The sequence below is a fragment of the Sciurus carolinensis genome, chromosome 2, assembly GCF_902686445.1.
Source record: "Sciurus carolinensis chromosome 2, mSciCar1.2, whole genome shotgun sequence".
NCBI lineage: Eukaryota > Metazoa > Chordata > Mammalia > Rodentia > Sciuridae > Sciurus > Sciurus carolinensis.
Window position 1 is genome coordinate 169,976,941 of NC_062214.1, and position 23,622 is coordinate 170,000,562.

A 23,622-nucleotide genomic window follows, 5' to 3' on the forward strand; every position below is an offset into this window, starting at 1 on the left:
TCTTTTTAAAAGAGGTTATATAAAAGTGAAATAATAAGGAAATGCTGATTTTTGATATTAACATAATGTTTAGGCCTGGGGATGTAGAAACACTGGGTTGGACTCTCCAACATGGCCAAAAACAAAACAGAATGGTAACAAAATACTGTTCTTATAAGAACCATGGGACAAACTATCAGCAATACGAAGAAAGAACCTACAGAGTGGGAGAAAATCTTTGCCAATCATACTTCAGATAGAGCGCTAATCTCCAGAATCTATAAAGAACTCAAAAAAGTCTACACCAAGAATGCAAATAATCCAATCGACAAATGGGCTAAGAAAATGAATAGACACTTCACAGAAGAAGATCTACAAGCAATCAACAAACATATGGAAAAATGTTCAACATCTCTAGTAATAAGAGAAATGCAAATCAAAACCACCCTAAGATTCCATCTCACCCCAATTAGAATGGCGATTATCAAGAATACAAGCAACAACAGGTGTTTTCGAGGATGTGGGGAGAAAGGTACACTCACACATTGCTGGTGGGGCTGCAAATTAGTGCAGCCACTCTGGAAAGCAGTGTGGAGACTCCTTAGAAAACTTGGAATGGAACCACCATTTGACCCAGCTATCCCACTCCTTGGCCTATACCCAAAGGACTTAAAATGAGCATACTACAGAGATACAGCCACATCAATGTTCATAGCTGCTCAGTTCACAATAGCCAGATTGTGGAACCAACCTAGATGTCCTTCAATTGATGAATGGATAAAGAAACTGTGGTATATATATACAATGGAATATTATTCAGCCATAAAGAATGATAAAATTATGGCATTTGCAGGCAAATGGATGAAATTGGAGAATATCATGCTAAGTGAGATAAGCCAATCTCAAAAAACCAAAGGACGAATGATATCGCTAATAAGTGGATGATGACACATAATGGGGGGTGGGAGGGGGCAAGAATGGAGGAAGGAAGGACTGTATAGAGGGAAAAGAGGGGTGGGAGGGGTGGGGGGAAGGGAAAAAATAACAGAATGAATCAAACAACATTACCCTATGTAAATGTATGATTACACAAATGGTATGCCTTTACGCCATGTACAAACAGAGAAACAACATGTATCCCATTTGTTTACAATTAAAAAAAAAAAAAAAGAAGAGAATATGAAACACACACACACACACACCCACACACACATAAAAAAGAACTATGGGACAGCGTGAGCTGGTTATTAGGTGCACTTGTAGCTGATTAACAAGTACACCTAAGAACGTGGATTGCCTGGCTGTGCATCAGCTGGGAGGGGAGAGTTTCCTTCTCTGCTGTCACTTTGTATTTCTGGTTTATTTTTCACCCAGTCTTACTGTTGACAAATTTACATGTGAAGTAAAGTTAGAAATGTAAGGTAATGTGATGATTGACAGTCAAAGTATGCATTTCAGAGGTGAAAGTGGCCCAGCGAGAGGTTGTGGGGGAGCCTCATGACAGAAATATTACTCCTTTTGTTTTAAAAAGCACAGTGTGTATAAATAGAAGCATGAACCAATGTGCAGTATATCTGTGGCTCTAACATTTATGGGGGAGAGCAATTAAGAAAAAAATGCCCTAAAGTCTCTTTAGGGAAATCATGGTGGAAAGATGAAATCAAGGAGAAACGGTGCTTTAAACAGGGTTGAAATGGGGAGCTGAATCAATAGTGAATAGGTGAAGATATCTGAAACAGTCTGCATTTAGGACCAGACACCAAAGGCACCGTTGTATAATGGGAATATTTCTTTCCCCTGCCCTCCCCTGCCCTCCCTTTTCCTCCCTCCCTTCCTTTCCTTCCTTGTGATGGGTATAGAACCCAGGGTCTCCAGCCTGCCAGTCAAGCCTCTACCACTGAACTACACCCCAATTCAACATTTCTTAATTTAAAACCTTTTTTGTTATTTGTATTCTTGATAATTGCCATTCTGACTGGAGTGAGATGAAATATCTGTATAGTTTTAATTTGCACTTCTCTAATTGCTAGAGATGTTGTATGTTTTTTCATATATATGTTGACCAATCATATTTCTTCTTCAGTGAAATGTCTGTTCCTTTGCCCATTTATTGATTGGGTTATTTGATTTTTTGGTGGTAAGTTTTTTGAGTTCTTTGTTTATCCTAGAGATTAATGCTCCATTTGAGGTGCAGGTGGCTCCCAGGTTTTCTCCCATTCTGTAAGCTCTCTGTTCATGTTCTTGATAATTTCTTTTGCTGTGAAGAAGCTTTTTTGCTTGATACCATCCCATTTATTGATTCTTGATTTTACTTCTTACACTTTAGGAGTCTTGTTGACGAAGTCAGTTCTAAAACTGGCATGATGGAGTTGGGCCTACTTTTTCTTCTTGTAGGTGCCAGATCTCTTGGTCTAAAGCCTAGGTCCTTGATCCACTTTGAGTTGAGTAGGTGAGTTTTGTACAGGGTGAGAGATAGGGGTTTAATTTCATTTTGCTACATATGGATTTCCAGTTTTCCCAGCACCATTTGATGAAGAGGCTATGTTTTCTCTAATGTATGTTTATAGCACCTTTATCTAGTATGAGATAACTGTATTTATGTGGGTTTGTCTCTGTCTCTTCTATTCCTTTCTATTCTTCATGTCTGTTTTGGTGACAATACCATGCTGTTTTTGTTACTGTAGCTCTGTAGTATAATTTAAGATCTGGTATGGTGATGCCTCCTACTTTACTTTTCCTGCTGAGGATTGTTTTGGCTATTCTCGGCCTCTTATTTTCCAAATGGAATTTCATGACTGCTTTTTCTCTTTTTATGAAGAACATCTTTGGAATTTTAATGGAAATTGCATTAAATCTGTATAGTGCTTTTGGTAGTATGACATTTTGATAACATTAAGAGAAACAGAATCTTAACTTGCTCTGGGAAGGCCTGGTTACCCGCTCCTCCCAAAGCATTAGTTTATTGTGCATCTTGAGCTCCATGTGAATGCAGCCCTGTGTGTGATGCTCCTTTGCTTCTCACTTCTTTCACTAGCATTGTGTTTGGGAGTTTCAGCCATGCTTCTCCAAGTATTTGTAGTTTTTCCATTTTTGTTGCTGTAGAGTTATATGACAGTAAGTTCCACAGTCTACCATTTCTTATCTGTGCTCAGTGGTTAGAGCCACCATCAACTTTCTTCTATGTCTTTTTAGTAAAGATATCCATAGGGGAGATCATTAGGAGTGGAATTGCTAGGCTATGGCGTATAGTGCACATTCACTTTGGTAGAGCCGAAGTTTTCCAAAGTGGTTATGTCAATTTATATGCATCCATTGGCTGTGTGTGAGAACTTCATGTTCTTGTCAGCTTTTGGTATTACCTGCCATTCCAAAAGCTATTCTGGGTTCTGTGTGTACAAATGCTGCATCGCCAAGACTAATGCATGTGAGCAAATTCTCTTTTTTTTTTAATTTTTTAAATTTTTTTATTTTTTTTTTAGATTCTCATATTTATTGGCCATTTTCTTACCACTTTTTGGGATGATGGCACTGTTCTATATCTTCATTGTGGTCAGTGGTGCTTGCAAGACCACATGCAACTGTTGTAACCCATAGAAGCTCTGTACATTAAAAAGAGTGAATTTCACTGTATGCAAATTATTCCTCAGTCTATTAAATACCACTTTCCTTAATGATTTGTAGGACATATTTGAAACTATATATTTTGAATGAGTCCTTTATTGTATGTGTGCTTTGCAAGTATGTTCTACATGCTGACTTTCTTTTACAACTTTCTTAATGTTATCCTGTTTAAAATAATTTTTCATGCCCCATAGCCATAGATATAAAGATGGAATATGAGTAACTTCCTGAAGAAGTAAGGTCACTCTAATGTAGCTATCTTGGGAGACTCATTTTAGGCTAAGGGGACAGCAGGTGTGAAGAATATGTGGCCAAATGCCTAGAAGGAAATGAGGGGTATCAGAGATGAGCCCAGAGAGGCCTCAAGGCTGCAGGTGGTCTCAGACTGTGGGTCTCACTAAGGACTTTGGCCTTTCTTCTCAGTATGATGGGACTCCTGGAGGGTTTTAAGCACAAGATTGACACGACTTACCTTATTTTAACAGAATCACTAGGCTGCTGTGTTAAATCAGAATAGACTGCTGAGGCAGGGCGGAAGTAGGGATGCCAGTTCAGTCTGTTGCAAAACTCCAAAGAATTGGTGATGGTGACTTGGACCCAGAGGTGGTGAGAAGAGAGGTAGTCGAGAATCAGTATGTTTTGAGTGTAAAGCTAACAGGTACTTATGGCCTGGAAGGTGGGGTGTGAAAGAGAGGCATTAGTAATGACCCTAAATTTTATTTTGTTTGCTTTTATTGTTTGCATAAGTGATTGGAAGGAGAGGCATTGGGATGTTGGAGATGGGGAATGTGCAGAAGATCTGGAGCAGTAATTAAAAAAAATTTCAGCATGTTATAAAGAATGCCAGGTGCAGTGGTGCTTACCTGTAATTCCAGTGGTTCAAGAGGCTGGAGTAGGAGTATTGCAAGTTTGAGGCCAGCCTCAGCAGTTTAGCAATGTTCTAAGCAAGTTAGCGAGACCCTGTCTCAAAAGAGCTGGGTATGTGGCTCAGTGATGAAGTGCCCCTGGGTTTTCCCCAGTACCCTCCCTCACCCCCCAAAAATCTATTTGAATATTAAAAGAATAGGAATATATAATCTTAGAATAAATGGTAAACCTTTAAATTGGATAAACTTAGCTTTATAAAATAGTCCAACATGTTTGTGTTTCCATTTTTCTGAGGATCTACAAATGCAGGTAGTTTTGTAGACTGGTTTTGGGAATCACTTTAGTATTTTATATGCTTTGATCTTGATATTATTAAGATTGAGATTAGTCTATAAGAAACAAAAACTTCAACACTGTGTGTCATTGCTTGCCTAGAAATGCTTTAAAGGAGAGAGAGGGCCAGATGCATTGGAAGGACACATATGGTACACGTGCAATCATAGTAAAGCTTGATGCTCATTTTAGTAACTTCTTTGCTGACAGGCTCAATGAGATTATTGTTTCCAAAATTTTGTTTTGGAGTAGCCAAGTTCTAAGTTTTCTTTAGCATATTGATTTGCCTTGTCCTTAGGGGAAAATATAGTCTTATGTTTTCACTTCTTGTGTTCCTGTTCTCCCCACCAGTGCAAAAGCTCGGCGCTCTGTAAAGTGTTTGATAACAGCAATTCGGGGCAGCAGGAGTGAGAGATGGGTGCTGCAGTAGGAAAGGCAGAGCTGCTCCAGGTGCCCCATTGAGCTTAGGTGGCACTAACATTGGTAGACTTGTCTTGAATCACTGTTGATCGGTGATCTTTCAGAAAGTTTTGCCTTAGAATATTACCTGGAAAATATTTTGTGCACTCTGATAGCACAGGGTAATTTGATTAATCAGACATTAAATGTTCTTTGTAAGACTGTGTTGCCGTTTCAAAGAACAGTATTATTAACAACTGATTATTATTTATGTATTTTTTCCTTTTTTTTATTGTAAACAAATGGGATACATGTCGTTTCTGTTTGTACATGGCGTAAACGCATACCATTTGTGTAATCATATATTTACATAGGGTAATGTTGTTTGATTCATTCTTTTATTTTTTCCCTTCCCCCCCACCCCTCCCACCCCTCTTTTCCCTCTATACAGTCCTTCCTTCCTCCATTCTTGCCCCGCTCCCTAACCCTAACTCTAACCCTAACACTAACCCCTCCCACCCCCCATTATGTGTCATCATCCACTTATTAGCGATATCATTTGTCCTTTGGTTTTTTGAGATTGGCTTATCTCACTTAGCATGATATTCTCCAGTTTCATCCATTTGCCTGCAAATGCCATAATTTTATCATTCTTTATGGCTGAGTAATATTCCATTGTATATATATACCACATTTTCTTTATCCATTCATCAACTGAAGGACATCTAGGTTGGTTCCACAATCTGGCTATTGTGAACTGAGCAGCTATGAACATTCATGTGGCTGTATCTCTGTAATATGCTGATTTTAAGTCCTTTGGGTATAGGCCAAGGAGTGGGATAGCTGGGTCAAATGGTGGTTCCATTCCAAGTTTTCTAAGGAGTCTCCATACTGCTTTCCAGAGTGGCTGCACTCATTTGCAGCCCCACCAGCAATGTATGAGTGTACCTTTCTCCCCACATCCTCGCCAACACCTGTTGTTGCTTGTATTCTTGATAATCGCCATTCTAATTGGGGTGAGATGGAATCTTAGGGTGGTTTTCATTTGCATTTCCCTTATTACTAGAGATGTTGAACATTTTTTCATATGTTTGTTGATTGCTTGTAGATCTTCTTCTGTGAAGTGTCCATTCATTTCCTTAGCCCATTTGTCGATTGGATTATTTGCATTCTTGGTGTAGAGTTTTTTGAGTTCTTTATAGATTCTGGAGATTAGTGCTCTATCTGAAGTATGATTGGCAAAGATTTTCTCCCACTCTGTAGGCTCTTTCTTCGCTTTGCTGATAGTTTCCTTTGCTGAGAGAAAGCTTTTTAGTTTGACTCTATCCCAGTTATTAATTCTTGCTTTTATTTCTTGTGCTATGGGAGTCCTGTTGAGGAAGTCTGGTCCTAAGCCGACATGTTGAAGCTCTGGACCTACTTTTTCTTCTATAAGATGCAAGGTCTCTGGTCTGATTCCGAGATCCTTAATCCATTTTGAGTTTAGTTTCGTGCATGGTGAGAGATATGGGTTTAGTTTCATTCTGTTGCATATGGATTTCCAATTCTCCCAGCACCATTTGTTGAAGAGGCTATCTTTTCTCCATTGCATATTTTTGGCCCCTTTGTCTAGTATGAGAAAATTGTATTTATTTGGGTTTGTATCCGTGTCCTCTATTCTGTACCATTGATCCACCTTTCTATTTTGGTGCCAATACCATGCCGTTTTTGTTACTATTGCTTTGTAGTAGAGTTGAAGATCTGGTATTGCGATACCCCCTGCTTCACTCTTTCTGCCAAGGATTGCTTTAGCTATTCTGGGTTTTTTATTCTTCCAGATGAATTTCATAATTTCTTGCTCTATTTCTGTAGGGTACATCATTGGGATTTTAATTGGAATTGCATTGAATCTGTATAGAACTTTTGGTAGTATGGCCATTTTGACAATATTAATTCTTCCTATCCAAGAACATGGGAGATCTTTCCATCTTCTAAGGTTTTCTTTAATTTCTTTCTTTAGTGTTCTGTAGTTCTCATTGTAGAGGTCTTTCACCTCTTTTGTGAGATTGATTCCCAAGTATTTAATTTTTTTCGAAGCTATTGTGAATGGGGTAGTTTTCCTAATTTCTCTTTCTGAAGATTCATCGCTTATGTATAAAAATGCCTTAGATTTATGTGCATTGATCTTATACCCCGCTACTTTACTGAATTCACTAATGAGATCTAAAAGTTTTCTGGTGGAATTCCTGGTTCCTCTAAGTATACAATCATATCATCAGCAAATAGGGATAGTTTGAGTTCTTCTTTTCCTATTCGTATCCCTTTAATTTCTTTGGTCTGTCTAATTGCTCTAGCTAGAGTTTCAAGGACGATATTGAAAAGAAGTGGTGAAAGAGGGCATCCCTGCCTTGTTCCAGTTTTAAGGGGGAATGCTTTCAGTTTTTCACCATTTAGAATGATATTAGCCATGGGTTTAGCATAGATGGCCTTTACAATGTTAAGGAATGTTCCCACTATTCCTATTTTTTCTAGTGTTTTGAGCATGAAGGGGTGCTGTATTTTATCAAATGCTTTCTCTGCATCTATCGAAATAATCATGTGATTCTTGACTTTAAGTCTATTGATATGGTGAATTACATTTATTGATTTCCTGATGTTGAACCAGCCTTGCATCCCTGGGATGAAGCCCACTTGATCATGGTGCACTATCTTTTTAATATGTTTTTGTATGCGATTTGCTAAAATTTTGTTGAGAATTTTTGCATCGATGTTCATTAAGGATATTGGTCTGAAATTTTCTTTCCTCGATGTGTCTCTGTCTGGTTTAGGTATCAGGGTAATATTTGCTTCATAGAATGAGTTTGGAAGGGTTCCCTCCTCTTCTATTTTATGAAATACTTTGAGAAGTATTGGAATGAGCTCTTCTTTAAAGGTTTTGTAGAACTCGGCTGAGAACCCATCTGGTCCTGGACTTTTCTTTGTTGGTAGGCTTTTGATGACTTCTTCTATTTCATTACTTGAAATTGGTCTATTTAAATTGTGTATGTCCTCCTCGTTCAGTTGAGGCAATTCATATGTCTCTAGAAACCTGTTGATGTCTTCGAAACAGGAAATAGTTAAACTCAGAGCTGAAATCAACGAAATTGAAACAAAAGAAACCAACGAAATTGAAACAAAAGAAACAATACAAAAAATTGACAAAATAAATAGTTGGTTCTTCGAAAAAATAAACAAAATTGATAAACCTTTAGCCACACTAACAAAGAGAAGACGAGAGAATATCCAAATCACTAAAATTTGGAATGAACAAGGAAATATTACAACAGACACGACTGAAATACAAAACATAATTAGAAGGTATTTTGAAAATCTATATTCCAACAAAACAACTGATTATTGTTTGCATTTTTGCCAACTGATTTTATGGCACTTAATGTCTTTATAGCAAGAAGAGAATTTTTATGTGTATAATCACTCCTCAGTGTTTTCCGTCTGCTTTTGGTGTTTGGTAATAGTGTTGTATTTCGGTTACCTGATGTGTCAGTGGTTTCAACATGATTATCGTACCCCGAGGGATGGAGAAAATCAGTGAAAAGTTCACTGCTGCTTTGTGAATTAAGTTATGCTGTGGTGCAGAGTGCTGATCATTTTGGCACTCACACTCAGCATTAGATCACCTTGCTTGCAGTTTGGGACTGTTCCGAAAGTGCTACCTAACTCTGCAGGATTCTCCATAAACTTGAACTGGTATAGAAAATGATGTTTATTGTATCCTGTTCTCAAATATCGTGCCAAATCACTGTCATCACACTCTTTATTGATAAAAAATTAGTTAGGCAAAACCATTTTCTTCTTCCTGCAAGGAAGAGGGGAGAAGAAATTTATGAGGCAGTACATATAAGGAAGGATTCCAAGCGTTGATTGTGGATGTGAGCCCTGGCTGGAGACAAGGAACTCTTGGCTGATAGTGGAATGAATGTTCTCTGCCTTACTTGATTCTTTCAGTTTCAGCTTCAGCTCTTAATATGTGGAAATAACGAAAAGAGTGTTAGGTATGTCGGTCTGGGTTTTTAGTTATAGATAGGAAAATCCATTCTAGTCAGTGTGAGCAGAAAGTGATTTATTGAGGGGGAAGCTAGTGTGGCTGATCAGCCAGAGGGCTGAAGAAAGGAACTGTAGTCTGAGTTTCTGAGTCTTGTCAGTGGCACACAGTGGACCTGGCAAGGAGCTGCCCAGATCAGGAAACCCAAAGCAGAATCTCCCCAACTTTCTCTTCTAGCGAAGTGAGTGATGCACACCTCTCCTCCTGCTGCTTCCCCTTGACTCCATTCTGAAGGAGCCCCCCGTGGTGTATCTGGTGAAAGGCTTCGGATTTACACACTACCTCAACTATAGGGCAAGGAGGGCCGGAAATGGAACCCTCCTGCTCCCAACTTCTTTGCCTCCTTTTAAAAATTCTGTACTGGGAAGGCGAGCGTTACGCAGAAACAGGTGAAAATGGAACGAAGATAATTCCGAACTCCATGTATAACAGGTGCTCATTGTAGTACTAATTTAAAATAATACAGTCATTTTAATAATGTAATTGTAAGTAATGTAGGAATCAGTAATATAAAATTATAAATTCCTTTTTTGTTTTTGTGGTACCAAGGATTTTTAAGGCAATGTACCATTTAAAAACAAAGTTTTATACTGGAGAGTGGTGTATAAAGAGTGCTTAAAAGCTCAGTGGTTTCATGCTTGTATTACTTTTGAAGTCTGTTAATCTAGATTGTATTGATAAAGAGACAAAGACAAGAACAGTTTTAAGTTATTTTGTAATTGGTAGATACCACTGCAAGTCAAGACCCATTCTTGTGAATTTGTTCCTTTAATCAGAGTTCACAGAGAGACTTTAGTAATGGGTCAGCTTAAACTCATTACTGTTATTAGAAAAATAAGTATGAATCTGTGATGGTGGGTTAGCAGAGTTATAAAGCACACTTCATACGTGGTTGACTTGCTTTCTTTCCTTCCTTCCTTTTCTTTCTTTGTTTCCTGGGAATTGAACCCAAGGGTGCTTAACCTCTGAGCCATATCTCCAGCCCTTTTTATTTTTGTTATTTTGAAATGGGTCTTGCTAAATTGCTTAGGACCTCACTAAATTGCTGAGACTGTTTTTGAACTCATGATCCTCCTGCCTTAGCCTCCCCAAGTTGATGGGATTACAGATGTGTGCCATGGTGCCTGGCAATATATGGTTGTTTTTCTACAGTTAAAAAAAACTTAAAAATTATTAATTTTTAATAATTAATTATTAAATGGAACCCAGGTATAAATTAGTACCCTGATTTTATAGTTTAGGAAGCCAAAGTCCTGTGTGGTAGTTTGCTCAAGATTATAGTTGGTAGGTGGTAAGGCCTCCTAGTTTGCTGGTTGCATAGCCTGGTCTCCCCTCTTCCAGGGAAGTAGAACTTCTCCACATTGAGAGGAAGCCTCAGTGCCTGCTGGAGCCTCACACTGAGATTTGAGTCCTGAAGTAGTAGTTAGGACTTCCTTGTGGAGATGTTGGTTGGATAACACTGGTGGTCTTTTATGTAACAGATGGACACTTAGACATTCATTCTTGAGTTTTGAGGAAAATGGATTACAGAAGTAAGACTGGTTCAGAACAGCACTCAGAGGAAGCACAGTGTGCATGTTTAATCAGAGATGTAAGTTTTCCTTGGTAAAATGAGCTGCAGAAATGAAGAGGGTTGTGCAAAACTCTTTTCTGTTTACTCTTCTGGATAATTCATAAATTTGTTCAGACACAACTTTTTTGCTAAGCCTTTTGCCATTACATGCATAGTCAATAGTAGTTAAGAATTACCAGGAAACTTCAGCCCGGCTAACTTCACATGTCCTTCATGTCTTTGCTCAGATGCTGCCTTGCAGTGAGTCTTACCCTAACCCTACCCTACTTAACGTGCAGCCCACCTGCTCCCCGTGCACCCGTCCTGCACTATTTCTTTCCAATAGCAGTGTCTCTTATAAACATTGTGTGTATATCCCCCACATAATTTGTCAATTGATTTTACTGTTTATTATGTGTCTCCTCCGTTAGAATACAAGCTTTTTGAAGGCAGAGACTGGTCAGTTTGTGCATTCCCAGACTCAGAAATAAATAGTAGAGAATAAATATGTATTGACAAAAGCAGCTGTGTTAGGATTTCTACTAGTAAAATGACAGATTCTCATTTCAAGTGATTATTTTATTCATTGATTTATTGTGAATGGCAGACTCATTACTTAGTATGTACAGCATATACGTTATATGTGACTTGTGATGTCCAATTTTCTGGGACTTCCTTATTTGGCAGTAAACAGGCACTCAGATTCAGATGTCAGACTCATTAACGTGGGTACTAAGGGATAAAAAGACACAGATTCTCAGATACAGACTTGGACATAGCTGGTTTTATGCATAATTGGTTTATTTCACTGTTAATATTGCAACCTCAAAAGTTGGTTTTTAGAGTGTGAGGTGATGAAGGAGGGATGAGGAAGGAAGAGAGAGGGAAACAGGAGGAATCAGGATCCTTTCTCTTGGTGAAGCTGGAAGATGCCTCAGCAGAGTCATCCAGATGTGCCAGGACACTTCTATTAATTTAACCCTTTTCAGAGAAGCTGAACATGAAACAAGAACATCCACTTAAATGAAGATAAAGTCTGTAATGTTTTAAAATTTTCATTTAGCTCAAATCAGTTCTTGAAGCATTAAGGTAGTTTACAAATGTTCATTTTTATTATTTAAAGATACATTTGACATTTAATATTCAAGAAGGAAAAAGATGATAAATGATGTCTTAGAAAGATATTAAGAAACCTGGAAATCAAATACACTTTTTATATGAGCTTATGTTCAATGCCTAAATGACTCGCCTTTTTTCACAGAGCTAGTTAATGGCAGAATTGGGACTAATTCTTATCACATATTTTCACTAAAGGATCCTTAATAGGAAAGGAGCATACAAGCCAGTAGATAACCTAGGGAACAATTATGAGTTTGTTTGGAGATCTGTGTTTTATCTGAAAATTTTCACTTAGCTAAGCTATTTCTAGGGCAGTGAGGTAGATATGCAACTAGGCATAGAATGAGCAAATGTAGACCAAAGCTTTTAGAGCTGGGAGAGTGATTGCAGCACCCCATTACCACTGTAACACCCTCAGCTTTACAGATAAAATTAAGTCTAAACCTCCTGACTGCCAGCCTAGAACACCTACTATTAGATCTGCTATTGCAAAAACTATATTTTGGAGCATATGAAAATTGAGGTACACCTCAGTTGCATGACAGACATCTCATTTAACCATCTGTTGCAAAAGAAACAATTTTTAAAATGTATTTATTTGTTTGTTTATTTATTTATTATGCAGCACAGAGGATCGAACCCAGTGCCTCATAACATGCTAGGCAAGCACTCTACCACTGAGCCGCAACCCCAGCCTGCAAAAGAAACAAATTATAAAAAAAGATTAAGGGGCTGGGGATATAGCTCGGCTGGTAGAGTGCTTACCTGGCATGCACAAGGCCCTAAATTCAATCCCTAGCACCACCAAAAAAAAAAAGAAAAAAAGATTAAGGAGTGAAGACCTTTCAGGTATCCCCAGCAAGAGGAGTGAAATGGGGCAGGCTGTCTTATGATCTTGAATCTGCTCACGATAGGCTTAGTTGCACCGTACAGATATTTAATAAAATTCAGATCTACAAATAGTATGCATTGTTCATATTTTAGTGTCACTATATGAAAGTTCCCTTGAGACGATCTCTTGGAAGTGGGTGTCCATCACTCTGGCCTGGGAAGTAGGTTTCCCTGTGTGACCAACAGAGGAACCATCATGCCGAGTCGCCACTGGGGCCCATGAAGGTCCTTTTTCTGCTAAGCAGGATGAATGATATGAAGCCTCTTAGCATTTTGAGTAAAAGCCTGCTGAGACGTGAGCAGTTTTCAGATTGGGCCTGCTACCCTTGAGCAGTTGGCCACTGGAATCCTTCTTTTGTTAGAAGGATTCTAATGTTAGAAGTAACTGTCAGAATTTTTACTGTTTTGTATTTTCAACTTTTCTGTTGATTTAAGGTTGTCAGCTCTAGTAGGCAGTAGTGTGTACGATTGCTTTACTGTCCTGGTGTTATCTGCCTGTGGCCTTTTTCTGACTGAAGTCATGCTGTGGTGTGTTGTTTTTAGTGGAAGTCTGTATCCCACTAGCTAGCTTACAACTCAACATGGAAGTATCCTGCAGATTGGAATTATGTCCTATCCTGGCAGAGCAATATGTTTAGAAGTTCAAGTTTGCTCTCTGTTGGCAGGCATGTTTTGTCAAATGGTGAGTGCCCTGTGGGTGGGAAGAGGTAGAGTTGTTAAGGTCTGGAAGCCCCTGCTCCACGTTCACATTGCCATTGTAGCTTCGTATCCAGGAAAGCTGTTTGTCATTATTTAGAAATCACAGCTCTGTGCTTGTCTGCCATGCCCAAGGCCTGGGTTTGTTCTCCAGCATTGCACCACCACCGCTACCACCAGGACCCGTAGCTCCAGGATTAGAGACAGCTTTAAAGTCCTTGAACTATTTTGTGAATTTAGCTCTCATTATTTTCCATATCTTCAGGATTTGAAGTTTTAAAAAACTTGGTGTAGTTTATTCAAATGTGATTTAAAATTTTCCTGGTAAAGACTGACTTTGAGGCTGAAGAGAGCCCATATTCCTCTTTAATTTCTTTTAAGGTGTGGCAGAGTGAGGGCAGAAGGCAGGCTAGAGTTTGAGCTAAAGCTGTGGGAAAACTTTGCCAACTGGTTGGCTGACTCTGAATGGTGAGCCAGGAAGAACCACCCACGTTTTCCATTTTGGATTTGAATCACAGAAAACAGGTTTCCTGTAGAAACCATTTGGCATTAACAAGTGTATGGAAATTTCATCTTTGATTAAATTGATGTTTTATCTTGTACATGTGTTTTAAATTAATTATTTTTCCCCTTTCTATCCATAGGTGAAATTTCATATTTGGATCTCCTACAGTACTGACTGCAACCTAATTTCCAAGATTTTTATAGAAGGTGGAATCAAAAGGACTATACTTTCGGGTAAGGATCTAATTTTACTTTATCTTGATAATACACAGCCACTTCAGCAGAACTCTGAAGTTCTCAGACTTCTGGAATAGAAGTATAGGTGAATTTTTAAAATGGGTGGTAACTTAAATTCTCCAGATTCTCATCTGTTTGATATTAACTGAGAGTTGTCCATGTGGTTGACTACTTAAAATAGAGAAGCAGTATACAATAGCAGTTAGTGCGTGCACACACACACACACACACACACACACACACCATTTAAAATCATGTTTACATGGTTTTTAAGGGTTTGTTAGTGGGAGAATCATCCTTTTTTCTAATACCTGCCTCCTGTTATCACCTTATTCAGCCTGTCATCCATTCTTTCATCCATCTATCTCCTATTTATTTAAGACTTAACAAATGGATGGCTTTAAAAATAATTTCTCTACCTCTATGGTATAACAAAGTTAATAGTACTGTTGTTAATAGTTCTGGACACAAGGAGATTATAGAAAAAGATCTATGCTCAAAATACTTTGGAATTAACAAGACTAGTATTTAGAAATGAATTTTCTCCAGGTGGAAAGTTAACTGTACCAAGCAAAACCAGAAACAGACAGCCCCCCCCCCCCCATCAGTCCAGAAAAACCACATTATATAGAAAACATTGTGCTGAGTTGGGATTGTTATGTTCCTGGATTCAAGTGAAAACACATTTCAGTCTTTCAAATTGGATTTTTAAATAATTGCTGAATTTATCTAATTGATCATGAGATATTGAGTCATTCATCAGTTAGTTTTTGTACTTATTTAGGAGCGCTACTTTTCAAGTTTAGAGCATGTAAAAGTCAGTTTTAAATGGTTGGAATCCTTTGAAGGATAACTGAGTGAAGTAATCCAAAAGTCACTTATCAATAATGCCTTATAGGATGACTCTTATAAAGACTATGTTAGTTTCCTTACTATACACTGCTTAATGAAAATTAATTTGCATAACTATAATATACTAACAAGGAGATTGTCCAGTAAAGAGAAACTGGTTTGGGATTTATAGCAAGCTCCAGATGACATGTGGATATAATTTCTTTCCAGTGCATCCCAGGATTGCTCTTTCTCAGATTTATAGTAACTTCTCTTCTTGCTTAGAACATTCCAGGGCCTCTCTATCACCACGGCAGTAGTTCTCAAACTTTTTGGTCTTAGAAGCTCTTTATACTGTTAAGTGATTGAGGACTCGAGACTTTTTGTATATGTCTGTTATATGTCCATCACAGTTTTCTCGCATTTGAAATTAGAATGGAGAAAACTTTAAACGTAAGAATATATAAGCACATATTTGTTTGCTGCAGGGTGATGACACTGGTGCAGTCTTAGGCCTTCTGGGAAACATTGTACACTCACGAGAGAATGAGAGTGGAAGAGCAAGTAGCATTATCTTTGAATGTAAGATTTATCAAGGTCTAATTTATATACCGTAAGATCCACCCTTTTTAGTATATAGTTCTCTTTGGATTTTGGTAAATGCACATGGTTGTATGACCATGATGAAGACTCAGAACATTCCATTTACCTAGAACATTCCTTTACCCTAGCTCCAGCCCCCTCTATCTTATTTCTTGTTCCCATAGTTTTTCCTGTTCTGAATATTATATAAATGGAGGTATACCATAGGTAGTGTTTTGAATCTGGTTCTTTCATTCAGCATAATGCAACTGAGATTTAATTGTATTATTCTATCAATAATTTGTTCTTTTGTCATTGCTCAGCCCTGTTCCAGCATATCACTATACCGCAGTTTGAGCACTTAGCATTTGAAGACATTTGGGTTGTTATGTGTTTTAATATTATTATTAAATAGTTTTGACCTTGCAGACCCTTCAAAGGGTCTTAAGGATCCCTTGGGGTCCTAGATTGCTCTGAGAACCTCTGGCCTATGGTATGTCATCTCTGTGTTGCCTCCTAGCCTGGAGGTATGTGTCCCTGTCTAGCTCAAGGGTCTCCTGCACATGCCTTTCTAACCTTTCTTCCCATTCTCATGCCTGCACTGTTCAGTCCTGAGGCTGTTCCTGACCGTGGCCATCCTTGTGCCATTACTGCGCCTCTTCCCAGAACCCTGCAGTGGTTCAAGGATTTGGTGGTTTCCCACCTTCTTGAAGATAATGTTTTTTCTCAGTCCTGACTGAGGACCTGTCTGATACAGTGAATATTTAGAATGGGTTTGAATGAGTAAACAATAATTCCTTTATGTTATTACATCAGACTTCCCATATATGATTGCATTCACCCTTCATTTCAACTCTGTAAAGTGTGTAGCACAAGGGATGTTGGGCAGCTTTTATTTTTACCAGATACAAGTCCTGAAGCTGTGGTCCTTAACCAAACTGCGTATTAATCAATGTCCTAACGCCCAGAACAGTCCTAATTTCTGGAGTTCATGCCTGGGGATTTATATTTTTAAATGCATCACTGTTAAATCATAGAATCATTATTGCAGGATGATGTATCTTCAAGTCTTAGTGATGGAGTACTTAAGACTGGAACCCAGGTCTTTTGACTGCTGCTTTTTTAGGGCCTTTTCCTCTGCACCGTGAACCTTCATAGCCCAGAGGCAATATATAGGTTTAGAGAGCCTTGGTTAGATGCCAGGCTTCTACAGAGGCACCACAGCATGCAGACCAGAGCACTAGGTTTAGAGTTAGAGGAAGCATTTCTGGTTTAGCTCTGCATTCATTAACTGTGGGTTAATAAATACTTGATTCTGTTTTCACTTTTAAAATAAGGATATGTCCTTAAATCCTAGAAACCTGTTGTGAGGATAAAATAAGATAATATGTTAAAGGAGTTTGTAAACTGTAAAGTGCTTTCTAAAACTTACTTTTTTTGTTTTTAGCCTATTTATTGGCTAACTTTGCTTGAGGTTCATAAATTATACAAGTAAAATATAAATACAGTATCTTAGCAATAGTCAAATAACAATTATGCAGAGTTAAAACCTAGAGGTCACTGTTAGTTGTATACTTTCAATCCTTTGTGCAAATGTGAATAAATATGCATGTATGTAATGAATTGTTTTGAATTGTCTTAACATATTATAGAACTGATTTTGTACTTTTGTGACTTTTTAAAAAAGTAACAGTACATCTTAGAAATTCCATATTAGGATATGTAAATCCCTCTAGTTCTTTAAATAGTGGCATAATTTTTCTCATATATTCCCATATTAGTGGATAGTTAGCCTGTTTCTGATTTTTTAAACAAAAATACTAGTGAACATTCTTAGCTCTTTCATATTAAAACATTGATTAATTCTTACCATAAATTGCTTCTGTTTCTAAGACATTGGTGAGTGAAGTAGTAAATGTCTTCTATGTTAAATCTTCGCATTTTATCTGCAGAGAACAACTTTGACTCTTTTTGTGGGGGATGCTGGAGATTGAAGTTAGGGACACTTGACCACTGAACCACATCCCCAGCCCTATTTTGTATTTTATTTAGAGACAAATCTCACTAAGTTGCTTAGTGCCTTGCTTTTGCAGAGGCTGGCTTTGAACTCATGAGCCTCCTGGCTCAGCCTCCTGTGCTGCCGGGATTATAGGTGTGTGTCACTGGGCCTTGCAGACTTTTTAAATTGTTGTAAAATACACCTGACTTTTTCTGGGAGAATTTTTTCATCAGGTTTTTGTATGTCTTGTTGATTTTGTTTGTGTGGTTCTCTCATTTCACTCTTTGGATAGACTTACAGACTGGCATGTGTGTTGCTTAAGGGTCTCTTCAGGGCTGGAATTGTGGCTCAGTGGTAGAGTGCACGTCTAGCACATGTGAGGTACTGGGTTCGACCCTGAGCACCACATAACAATAAATAAATAAAATAAAGTTATTGTGTCTGTCTACAACTAAAAAAATACTACAAAAAAAGTGTACCTCTTTAAGTGTGATTGCCACATGCTTGATTTTCAATAACCACAGCAAACACCACAGTAGTAGCCAGTCATGGCCACTTATTAACGTTAGGCACTGTGCCAAGAGTTTAGTATCCATATGACCTTACTTCTTCCCAGTAACCCAGTGAAATTGGTGTTGTTATCCAAATTAAGCATTTACAAATGGAGATTTAGGTCAAATCTCTTGCCCAAGTTTAGTTATGGATGTAGGACTCGAAGGTCTTGCTTCTAATTGGTGTGCTAAACAATCTCCCAGAATATACAGAATCAAAGATGGTATCTCATTTCTTTTACATCACAGTTTCTTTTTAAATTACTTATATTTGTATGTTTTACTTTTTATTACCAGTAATAATTGAACAGATACAGAAACGATCCATTCTCTGTAGTATTGATTTTGTATAAAGTATTTATAATAAAAGCAATATGCTAATATAAGAGGATAAAAGCAAACACTGCTTACTGAACTTAAGAATGGAAGTTAAGGGACTGGGGTTGTAGCTCAGTGTTAGAGCCTTTGCCTAGTATGTGTGAGGCACTGGGTTCCATCTTTAGTACCACAAACAAATAAATAAAGGTATGGTATCCATCTGCAACTAAAAAAATAAAAAAAGAATGGAAATTAAGTGTGAAAAGTGGGGAATTGATGTTAAGCTCTGTGTATTAACTAACCTTGATAAATGGTGGTGTTTTCTTACTGGTTAAGTGGTATTAGATTAAATAGTTGACTTAACCAGTTGTCATCCCTAGTAACATTAGTGTGAATAAGAAACTACATCTGACAGTGGTAATCCAGATGAAATACTAAGTGGAATTCTAGTACTATTTCCCCATCCTGTGAGTGATAAGGAAGACATTTCTGGAAGGGGTTGTTTATTCGAAAGGTGAAAATGATTCATAGATGAAAGTGTCATCAAGGCACCTGAAGAGTTTTCTAGGCACATTGAAATATCTGTTCATGTATTATTATAGGCATGATTGTTTTTAAGAGCTATGGGTGGCTATTTCTCAATAATGATCATTATCATTGGAACTTAGCAAAGATAGCTTTCACATATATTCTCTCTGTACTCTTGTGCCACATTTCACTTGAATGGTAAAATAACTTTAAGTAGTGTCACCTTCCTGACCCTTACTTAATTTCTTTACTGTGTCTTATACTTGAAATATGGTGGGTGAATAGCTGTAAGAAATCTTTTGCTTGAGTCTCAAAACTTACTGGCTGAACCCTTTATTTTGTTAAGAGGTGAGGAAATATTTTTGGCCAGTACAGGTTTGGTGATTGACAGGAGAGTACGAGCGTGCTGGCCCCCTTCCTGTGTGGGCTTGTTAGTCTGGCACCACATGGGATGGGTCCCAGGAAGTACTGAGTGGTAGTGACGTTTAGCCACTGCTGGTATGTGTAGATTCAAATCAAACCTAGGGCAGCCTTTTCTAAACAATAAGTTTTTAAAAAATTCTGTTTTATCTTTTTATATTATTTTCATATTCCTGAAGTTACTTGGATAGATCCAGAAACAGCATTGTACTTTATTGTCATCTAGGTGAAGCTACTTTTTGAGATAACACTCTCTGTTTTAGAGGAATTCACTTGCTTTTCCAAACCTTACAGTCTGATGTTTTTCTCTACATCCTACGTGAAAAATTTCATCATGTGGAATTTGAATACTCACGTACATTCTGTGGCAGTGACCAAGGAGCACTGGGCAAGGGTTTCCCCCTCCACCCTTGTGTGGACATCACATTCCTTAGCTTACTATTTGTTTTGTGTCTGTGTTCCAGTGCAACCCTAACAAGTTCATTCAAGCCGTGGTTGAACTGAGGTTAAGTGGTATTATGGTTGTTTGGCAAGATATGAACATAAACACTTCTTAAACACAGGATGCTCAGGGGTGACTGTGTGTTCAATTGCATAATCACAGACTGCGCTTCACAAACACAGGAGTGAGTACATGGGCCACATGCATCTTCAGGGAGAAATTGCCTCATACCCTGGAATCTACTTGTAAAAACAACTGTAGAATTCCCTTGGGGGTTTTCTTAGATAAGTGTATATTAGGAATGGCAAAGTTTTTACTGTGTTTTCTTCTCTTTCTCTCCTTCCTCCATCCCTTCCTAGTATTTTTGTGACTTGAGACTGTTTTGCTGAAGATCCCCCTGAAATAATTCACCCTGTCGGGACTGGTGGAGTGGAGAGTCATTCTATTTGAAATTATAAGTAATGGGTCCAGTCAAGGCCAACTCCTAGGTAAATGTGAAAAATTGGTCTTTGTAGTTCCTGAGTAGTATTTGAAATGCTTAATGCTACTATGGATAACTGAAGAGCTGAAATAGAATGCCTATGATAGTAGGAAGAAGGGCCTTTAGGGACCCTCTGTATTTTTTGAAACTAATGTGGGTATATTTGAAAAAATTTTTTTTCCTTGCTTAATTGCTGTTTGCAGTACCTAGTAGAAAATTGGATGTATTTGATATGGTACTGTTTCTACAATCTTCACTTTTATTAAATGTATTTGTTAGATGATTTTTCTTTTTTCTTTTTTTTAAAATATTTTTTAGTTGTTGATGTACCTTTGTTTTATTTATTTGTATGTGGTGTTGATAATCAAACCCAGTGCCTCACACATGCCAGGCAAGTGCTCTTCCATTGAGCTACAACCCTAGCCCCAATGACAGATTTTTCAGTGTATATTTGTAATTGCTTATACATTTCTCATGTGTTTTATTCAAACAGATTTTGATGGTAAATTTCAGAGAAACCAAATGCAGTTAAAAGTATTTTCTTGACAGTGGCCCCAAAGTTGAAATATTTGAAATATTTATTTTTTTGTTTTTAGCAAAATAATCAAATATCAGGTTTAAATAGTAAGTGAAATAGAAACACAAGGCTTGAAACAGAAGAACCATGTGCTCTGCCTTTCCTACCTCTCTCCAGAGGCGACCATGTTCAAGCCTTTTTTTTTTATTTTTTAAAGTCTTTTTCTTAAGGCATTTACTACCATCTAGCTAAATAATATAACTTCTATAGCGTGCATTTTCTTTCTTTCTTCTTGCAGTGCTGGAGACTGAACCCAGGACCTTGTATATGCTAATACAGCTGTGTTTTCAACTATAAATATTATTTTTTCATTTCTTTTCACAGACGATGAGGATGTAGTCTCCCTCCACTTACCATTCCCTCTCCTCCCAGTGATAATTTTATCTGATTTTGGTTGCTGTCATTCATTATCATTTGAATACTGATAACAGTGGTCACAGAGGATTCAGTGATCTTGTTCTCTTGCTCCAGCTTTTCTCCTCAGAGATAGTAGGTACTTTGTCATTAAGTGTTCAGCTTTCTACTTATCAAACACTAATTTTTCTCTGAATTTTCTGATAGAATTCTAAAATGGCAAGTGGTAAAATATTCTTTAGCTCTGGTTTTCTTTTGGTACTGAGTCTGCCAGGACTCGGGTCCTGCTGGTTCTGGGCTGCTTACTTCCTGGCTTGCACAGAGCTGCCATTGTGAAACTTTACCACAATCTTGGAGAGAGCCTTGAACTTCTCCCTTTCTGGAATAAGCTCTCTCTCTAAATATATATGCATGTACTTCTTTTTAAAAAAATGTTTAGTTGTAGATGGACACAATACCTTTATTTTGTTATTTATGTGGTGCTGAGGATCAAACTCGTTGCCCCACGCACATGTGGCAAGTGCTCTACCACTGAGCCACAGTCCCAGCCCCTGTATAAACTTATATATAAATTAGTATATTAGTGTATATATTAGTATTAGTATACACATTATGTAAATATATATACCTGTGTGTATATATCCTCATGTGCCCATGAGTGGGTTTTAAAACAGAAGTTTATTTTCTTTTTTTTTTTATTTATTTTTTTTATTATTGTACACAAATGGGATACATGTTGTTTCTCTATTTGTACATGGCGTAAAGGCATACCATTTGTGTAATCATAAATTTACATAGGGTAATGTTTGATTCATTCTGTTATTTTTTTCCCTTCCCCCCACCCCTCCCACCCCTCTTTTCCCTCTATACAGTCCTTCCTTCCTCCATTCTTGCCCCCCTCCCTAAACCTAACTCTAACCCTAACGCTAACTCTTCCCACCCCCCATTATGTGTCCTCATCCACTTATTAGCAATATCATTTGTCCTTTGGTTTTTTGAGATTGGCTTATCTCACTTAGCATGATATTCTCCAGTTTCATCCATTTGCCTGCAAATGCCATAATTTTATCATTCTTTATGGCAGAATAATATTCCATTGTATATATATACCACAGTTTCTGTATCCATTCATCAATTGAAGGACATTTAGGTTGGTTCCACAATCTGGCTATTGTGAACTGAGCAGCTATGAACATTGATGTGGCTGTATCTCTGTAATATGCTGATTTTAAGTCCTTTGGGTATAGGCCAAGGAGTGGGATAGCTGGGTCAAATGGTGGTTCCATTCCAAGTTTTCTAAGGAGTCTCCACACTGCTTTCCAGAGTGGCTGCACTAATTTGCAGCCCCACCAGCAATGTGTGAGTGTACCTTTCTCCCCACATCCTCGAAAACACCTGTTGTTGCTTGTATTCTTGATAATCGCCATTCTAATTGGGGTGAGATGGAATCTTAGGGTGGTTTTCATTTGCATTTCCCTTATTACTAGAGATGTTGAACATTTTTCCATATGTTTGTTGATTGCTTGTAGATCTTCTTCTGTGAAGTGTCCATTCATTTCCTTAGCCCATTTGTCGATTGGATTATTTGCATTCTTGGTGTAGAGTTTTTTGAATTCTTTATAGATTCTGGAGATTAGTGCTCTATCTGAAGTATGATTGGCAAAGATTTTCTCCCACTCTGTAGGCTCTTTCTTCGCATTGCTGATAGTTTCCTTTGCTGAGAGAAAGCTTTTTAGTTTTTAGATATTGAAAAGAAGCGGTGAAAGAGGGCATCCCTGCCTTGTTCCAGTTTTAAGGGGGAATGCTTTCAGTTTTTCACCATTTAGAATGATATTAGCCATGGACTTAGCATAGATGGCCTTTACAATGTTAAGGAATGTTCCCACTATCCCTATTTTTTCTAGTGTTTTGAGCATGAAGGGGTGCTGTATTTTATCAAATGCTTTTTCTGCATCTATCGAAATAATCATGTGATTCTTGACTTTAAGTCTATTGATATGGTGAATGACATTTATTGATTTCCTGATGTTGAACCAACCTTGCATCCCTGGGATGAAACCCACTTGATCATGGTGCACTATCTTTTTAATATGTTTTTGTATGCGATTTGCTAAAATTTTGTTGAGAATTTTTGCGTCGATGTTCATTGAGGATATTGGTCTGAAATTTTCTTTCCTCGATGTGTCTCTGTCTGGTTTAGGTATCAGGGTAATATTGGCTTCATAGAATGAGTTTGGGAGGGTTCCCTCCTCTTGTATTT

General features: G+C 37.8%; 1 protein-coding gene across 1 annotated transcript in view; it reads left to right on the forward strand.

Moving 5' to 3' along the window:
• Sipa1l1 (signal induced proliferation associated 1 like 1) overlaps positions 1-23,622 on the forward strand; it is a 367,944-nt gene that overhangs the window by 30,487 nt on the left and 313,835 nt on the right. Inside the window, 1 exon segment of the mRNA XM_047538302.1 lies at positions 14,183-14,276. The gene's annotated coding sequence lies outside the window, so the exon portion shown is untranslated.